Genomic DNA, 7,073 nt, shown 5'->3' with positions numbered 1-7,073 from the left:
CATATGGCCCATCTGCCTTTGCAAATATCTCTAGTGGCTGGAGATGGGACACTAGATGGGGAAGGCTCTGAGTTACTACAGAGAATTCTTTCCCAGGTGTCTGGATGGGTGGGTCTCACTCACATCTCAGGGTCAACTGATCACTATATTTGGAGTTAGGAGGAAATTTCCCCCCCAGGTCAGGTTGCAGAGACCCTGAAGGGGTTTTGCTTCCCTCTGCAGCAGGGGTCACTTGTTGGTTTGAACTAGAGTAAATGGTGGATTCTCTGTAACTTGAAGTCTTTAAATTAAGATTTGAGGACTCAGTAACTCAGCCCGAGGTATGGGCCTCTTGCGGGAGTGGATGGTTGAGGGTCTGTGGCCTGCAATGTGCAGGATGTCAGACTAGATAATCAAGATGATCCCTTCTGCCCTTAAAGTTTATGGGTTAGTGTACACAGTTAAATGGAAGGTGTTGGGAACTGCTGGAATAATAAATGGTAAATTTGGTCTGGTAAATTGCCTGAAAAAGTTGGGAACAACTGGCTTATGGTCTTAACAGTGGCTAGTCTGTTGTGAACAAATATCCACCAGAGAGAAAGGAAATGAAATTCAATTTTGAATATTGACTCTTCAAAGCAAAAATGATCGCACTGGATGACTTGCTTCTAAGTTACCTTCCCTTTCTCCTTCCAGATCACACTCACACACTGCATAATTCCTTGGAAACCCAGTCTCTCTTTGCAACTCAAGGGAAGCATGTTTGACCTATCAAGAAAGGAGAAGGTGTTTGGCACTACCCTTAGGTGAATGAAGAAGTGGCACAAACCTACTATGAATGAAATGCTGTTTATCCCTCTTTGGCTGGAGGCATGATGGCTATAATTTATCAGTAGGGCTTCCAAGGTGCATTCTGGGGTAATTTAAAGCAATGAAAAAGGGATGAACAAGGCACTCCCCTTGATGCAAGATTTATTTTTGTAGTTGTGCTGTAGTCAGCACTGAAAATCTTGGAAATACGTAAGCACATTCTGCCACGGGGGCAGTAGTTAGCTGAATGGAAAGCATTGCACAAATCTTAAATAGGGTTGAAGAGAACTGGTAGTTTCAATTTAGTTCTTAGCAGACAGGCATCTACTAGCACCATGATTTACGATAGCCATTTTTTGGTTGGGAATCTCAGAACAGATGCCATGAATTAAATGGTTTTGAAGCCCAAACTACTTGTTCCTCCAAGCTTATAGCTGGATTATATTAGTGGGGCAACAAGAAATCTTACACTGCTTTTGTTTGCTGTACCTGATCTGTGGATAAATGGAGGACTTAGTTCCCCTGAATAACCAGTCTAGAATGTCATGTTTACTAAATATGATTACTTTAAAAAACGCTACAGGTATGAAGAGGCCCTTCTTCCTGTGACATAATACAGTGCAAGCATAGATTTCATGGGGGACTTTGTTCGAGTTCTTGTTTCAGAACAAGGACAATTTGCTGTGAGTTGAATCAGACGTTACTTTCTTCTATAGAGATTTCAGTTTTATCCCTTGCAGAGATTCTGAAACGAAATGAAAGTGTTAAGTGTAACTTGCTACTAAGTTGTCAAGCATATTTATATAAAAAATTAATGTTATGCTATTAGTATACTCTTTAATTACTAGTAAAGAGTAGAAATGGACCTAAATCAAGAATCAAAATCCTAGATCCAAACAGATTAGATGCTGCTCAAAGTTGTGCCTGTTGCCAGCAGCCCCAAGGGGGCTCATACGACTGCTGGCGATCAGTGGGTTATAGTGCTGTCTTCATCATGCCCTATTTTGGCCATCCCACGCCGGCAGAGGGAAGGTGGCAAAGGAGCTGCTTTGCCATTTGTGCCACTATAAAAGGACCAACATGGGGAAGATTCTCCAATGTCCAGTTAAACCACTTGTCACTATAATCTGAACAGTGGAATGAAACTGCACTGAGCAGAGAATTGGGGTCTCATTTTACAACTGAACAGAAACCACAGTGAAAAACAAATGGAACATTTTACTAGACAAACATAAACCCTTGCTTAGGTGTTTGGTTGGTTCTAACGTGATATTAATGAGATGAAAATAAATAAATGACACTTTAGGCCAATTTAAGGAGAAATTTCCTAATGAGTGCTCTATTGGACTGTTTAAAAATCTTTTGAGAGAAGTGAGGGAATCCCTGTTGATAGGGCCACCTGAAATTGGACTGGACAACTCATCAGAAGATGCATAAAGCTATAGAGAGCTGTTGTAGGGTGGTGACATAGCAGATTTTTCCATCTCCAGGTTATGAGTCTATGAGCCAGATTGTTTACAGGTAGTCAGTAATACGTACTCCGTACTTGGGTATTCTAGTTCTACTCTTGTCGTTTTGACTCCTACTAAGCATATTTGGTGTATTTTACTTGTTTCAACCACTAGATCACATTGATGGAAGGATGTCCCAGCCAAGTGTGTGTGAGTGAGAATGTGGGAGAGCGAGTGACAGAGGGAGGGGGTCTGGAGTGAGTGCGGGAGGGACAGGGCCTCGGAACAGGGGTAGGGCAAGGGTGTCCGGTTTTGTGCGATTAGAAAGTTGGCAACCCTAGTGTTCATATGTACCGCCAGAAATGTAGGCACCTAGGGAATTTTTACTGCAAACATTCAGGTGCTGAGTGAATTTAGGCACTTGTGGGGTTTGGCAGCAGCTGAATGGGGGATTTTGTGAATCCTGGTGAGGCCTGATTCTGGGATTTAGGTAGCCTTATATGTATTTCATGAAGCGATCCCAGTGAGCAGTATTTTAAAAGGAATTTGATTTCCTGGGCTAGATTAAAAATCACTGGGGAAACTGGTCTGTCTTCATAAACTCAGTTTTCATGAGCTGGGCCATGTTTGTGTTGCCAATAACGAATACAAATCTATATCCTAAATATAAAATGACGGTTCTCAGTCAGACCAGTGTAAATCCAGAGTCACAATACTAATGGAGTTCCTTTGGATTTACATTGATCTAACTTCACTAATGGAATTACTCTAGATTTACACTTTTACCTGAAAGCAGAATTTGGCCCACACTAGACAAGTTGTCATGTACATTTTCAAATCGACTTGGGGTTGTATGTTTTTTTCTTCCCCACGTGTCACATCAGGAAATGATTTTCAGCCACTGTATTACAAATCTTCTGGAATATTAAAATATTTCTATATTAAACTTTGAGGGCTGCTCCTGTTCCCATCAGAGTCATTGGCAAAATGCCCATTGACTTCAGTGGAAACAGGACTGGTGCCTGAATCTGTTCTCTCTTCCTGAACAGATCAATTATATAGGAACTTTTCCACTGGGGTAAAGAGAGAGTGTCTTTCTGAAACATCCTGAATGATGGCAATGTTTAAAAGGCCCTGTTTCAAACAAGACAAGACCATCTTTTGAACTCAGCAGGATGCCACTGTTAACTGCTACTGAAAAGCTGTTTGAAACCATTGGATCAATCTGGTGTTTTTGAGCTCTGCTTTGAATGAAGCTATTTATTCCAAAGTGTTTTCTCATCTTCCCTGAGTACTAGAGCTCGCCTGCCTTCACTCAGTGCAGCTTCTGATAGGTCTTTAAAATAGCATGGTTGTCTCACAGAAGTACAGAGGGCGATTTTTACACACATATGCTAACACAATTCAACAGGTGCACACAACAAAGAGCATAACAAGGTAGCACTAGGGTGAGAACTTCATTTGGGAACAGGTAATATTACTTATGCAAGAATTCACCTGTCACATTAGGGAATATTTCTGCTTAAAATAGGCCAATCACTACTGTTCTTGAGTTGTTTCAGATGTGTACATGGGGTTTAAGTCTTGTACTAAGTCAATTTGGCTGAAATGTGGCAGGAGATAAAACAAATGAGCATTTAACTGATGTTGTACAAATATCTGCTCCTCTGCAGAGGGGAGAGCTGGCACAGTTTCCCCATTCCCTATTCTCAGCCCTTCCAAGAAGAGAGTAGTAATAGTAAGACAACTCCCTCCACACACACACACACCATCAGTAAAGAAGGGAAAACAGGAAACATTTATTTGCTAAACTGTTGCATCATGTTTAACTTTCCTTCCCCAGTCAAATTGCAGCTATATAAACCTTTCACCCACACAAACAAACACCACTATCAACTGTCCTTCATATCAGCACTATGCAGACTTGCAACAGAACAGATTTATTTAACAACTGAATAGGTACATCAAACAATGAGGGGGAAAAAAACAAAGGTCCCGGCTCTCCTTTGGGATATGTTGTTGGTGACAGCCCAGCCAATACTGCTATTCTGAGGGCACTGAGCGTCCTGATAGAGGTAATTCTTGCCTTCCTGTCAAGTCCACACTGATTTGACAACTTGGGACAGATTTTCTACTGCGGGGCAGCTACAGTGACTGTTCTTGGCACTGCTGCTTTTGCTAATTTCAGACATTATCCACAATAATTTATTTTCACTGATGGTGTAACTCTCATCAATTCCTATTGTACTGCACAATGCCATCATATTTACATATTGTATTGCCAGGAGTCAGGAGATGTCTTGCAACTTCCAACTGACTTTTCATATTTTTCTTTTTACACCTAACATTTAGCATCACTACTTTCTCCTGATTATTTCACCTGCTGTTGTGTATCAATAATATGAAATGAAGGGGTTTTACTACACATTCAGCTACATTAGAATCACTCATAATGTTATATCACTGTGACTGAATCTTGAAGAGACAAGAAATTGTTTCTTTTCCCTGACCATGTGAACATAACACTTAGAATCAGATTTGTAGTGTTAATAAATGCATTTATTAATTCAAACCTGTTTCTAAAACTTTTATCCAATATTTGCTTAAAATTCACTGCTGTTAAACTCATCTGTTGGTATATACATGGAAAGTGAATACAAATGGGGAAGGGATGGTAAATACAATTGCAGTAGTGGTGGTTAAAAATTCAACCAAATAGTCACAATTTTGTTGCAGCATGCATCCTGCTCTATTGATAACTAAAACACACTCAGAGGTATTTATTCTCTGAAGGCTCCGTAGCTGGGTGGAGCTGGAACCAGCATCAGATGCACTGATGTATCAAATTTACATCATGGGATTTTTGTCCTTTTTAATTCTGAGTCTTGATAGATTAAAAACAAACTATAGTCACGGTTGTATCTAAGTACCAAGTCTGCTCTTCCTTTGCTGCTTAAGCTGCCTTGGGCTCAGTTGGAAATAAGTCAAGAGGGTGGACACCTGGTTCACCTCTAGGTGTTATTTTTTACTCAGCTAAAAACTGATTGATAAAGCAGTACAGCCTCCCAAAACAATCTTATTCCCTCTTGGGTTGGTAGATACCCAGAAGTAAAACCTTAAGACCCAACCATTAGTTCACTACATGCAAATGGGAGAATTCTCACTTTACCTTTCCGTCCCTGGTTTGATTTTCATGCAGGTGGAAAGGGATGGAATGACAGCTCCAGAAGATGCATATGGGTAGCTCTCTCACACCCTCCAACCAATATGCTTCGGGGAAACGAATCTATAGAGCATGTGATTCTCTCTGTCCAGTCTATCCTTCATTTTGTGCTAAGAAGGTCAACAGGGCACAAATCAGTAATGCCTATTGCAGTGCTAGGTTACGATCAGGACACCTGACAGATCTAGACTGAGGCCACTGGCTCACTTTTTTTCATATACCACACAACAGTTGTCAGATGGATACAGATCTGGGTTGGATACAAACTAGCAACTTAGTGGGAGAACGACTCCACATTTCAGCACACATTCCCCCAGGCACCCACTCTCCCTCTCTACTTCTGTCACGGGGTTTACCTCTCACTATTGAGGCACCTCCCTGTGGCTCCTCTGGGGATTGACTCTCAACTGGTATGACACCTCCCTGCTTCAGTTACTCACCCCCATGGTGTATCCTCTCTTTCTGGAGTCAGATTACTTCCAGTCCCTCTTCATAACTCAGGCTGCTCCCTGGCTTGGCTGTCTGGCCAGGTTACTGTAGTTTTCCCCTTCTGGGGTATCAACATCTCACTGGACCAGCTCTCCAGATGCCACTTCATCAGTCCAGTACCACTTCTCAGGGACTGGTAGGAGAACCCAGGTCTTCTCACTATTCCTATTTCCAACCCAGGGACCCTATAATCAGTAGCCAAGGGCTATACAGTCTTAAACCTTGCTGCTCTTTCTCTGGTCTTCTTCCTATTCTGCCTTCCACAGTCTTTCTTCCCTGCAACCCCTCTGGACAAACTCCTTCCATCAATGACTGGATTCCAGTTGTTTGCTCCCACCCTGGCTTTCCACTTACCCATCCCTCTATGCCCAGAGAGACGCTACAGACTCTTTCCCTGCTCTCCACTTCATTGCTTTATACAAGCTCAGCCTGCTCCTGTCCAGCTCGGCTGCATCATCAATTAGCCTTATCAATCAAGCCTGATCCTTTCCCAGGTGTGGCCTACAAGGTTAATTGGCCCTTTCTGAGTCACCTTAACCCCTTTAGGGTTGGTGTGGAGTGAATACCCCAGCACAGCTCCCCACCCCAAATTCTTTTTCTATTTAATCTTAGATGTAAAAAATGCCTCTAAAATGTGTGAATTTTAGGTGCAATTTGCACAGTTTCATGGCAAAATTATTAACCTTTGGGAGAATACATATTACTGCAGGAAGGTGAAATTCATGACATTTCACAAATAGATTCATGTTCCCTGCGATATGATCATGCAGCACAATCAAGAGGTAAGTTTGTATCACTGCTTCCTGATTAGAAACCATTTAAACCCGTTAGCCAATCACTTCCGACACATCAAATATGGGTACAGTCAGTGACTTATAGTACTGGATGTGCACCTTTTGGTCTCACCATTTTGTCCATGCTTTTGTTGGTGTTAATCCTACTGGAATTGGCTGGTGCGGTAGCATTACCATGTAGAAATGCTAAATTCAGGAGCAACCATAGAGAAATAAGCCATGAGCAGATTTTGTGGGACGTCTGATTGCTCAGCATGCCATATTGGTCAATTTGTTGAAGTGGCATTGTTATAGTCTCAAATAAAACTAGTTTCTATTCAACAGCAG

The 7,073-nt window shown here is 41.7% G+C and overlaps 1 long non-coding RNA gene across 1 annotated transcript; it reads right to left on the bottom strand.

Annotated features, from left to right (window-relative positions):
* Positions 1–795: 795 nt before the first annotated feature.
* LOC120374284 lies at positions 796–6,102 on the bottom strand. The gene is made up of 3 exons (XR_005585974.1): positions 5,904–6,102; positions 5,410–5,573; positions 796–1,534 (listed from the first exon to the last, which is right to left on the bottom strand). It is a non-coding gene; the product is annotated as an uncharacterized LOC120374284 (long non-coding RNA).
* Between the last annotated feature and the right edge of the window lie 971 nt (positions 6,103–7,073).

The sequence above is a fragment of the Mauremys reevesii genome, linkage group 11 (assembly GCF_016161935.1).
Source record: "Mauremys reevesii isolate NIE-2019 linkage group 11, ASM1616193v1, whole genome shotgun sequence".
NCBI lineage: Eukaryota > Metazoa > Chordata > Testudines > Geoemydidae > Mauremys > Mauremys reevesii.
The sequence above is the reverse complement of the archived record's forward strand: the minus strand, read 5'-3'. Positions and strand labels throughout refer to the sequence as shown.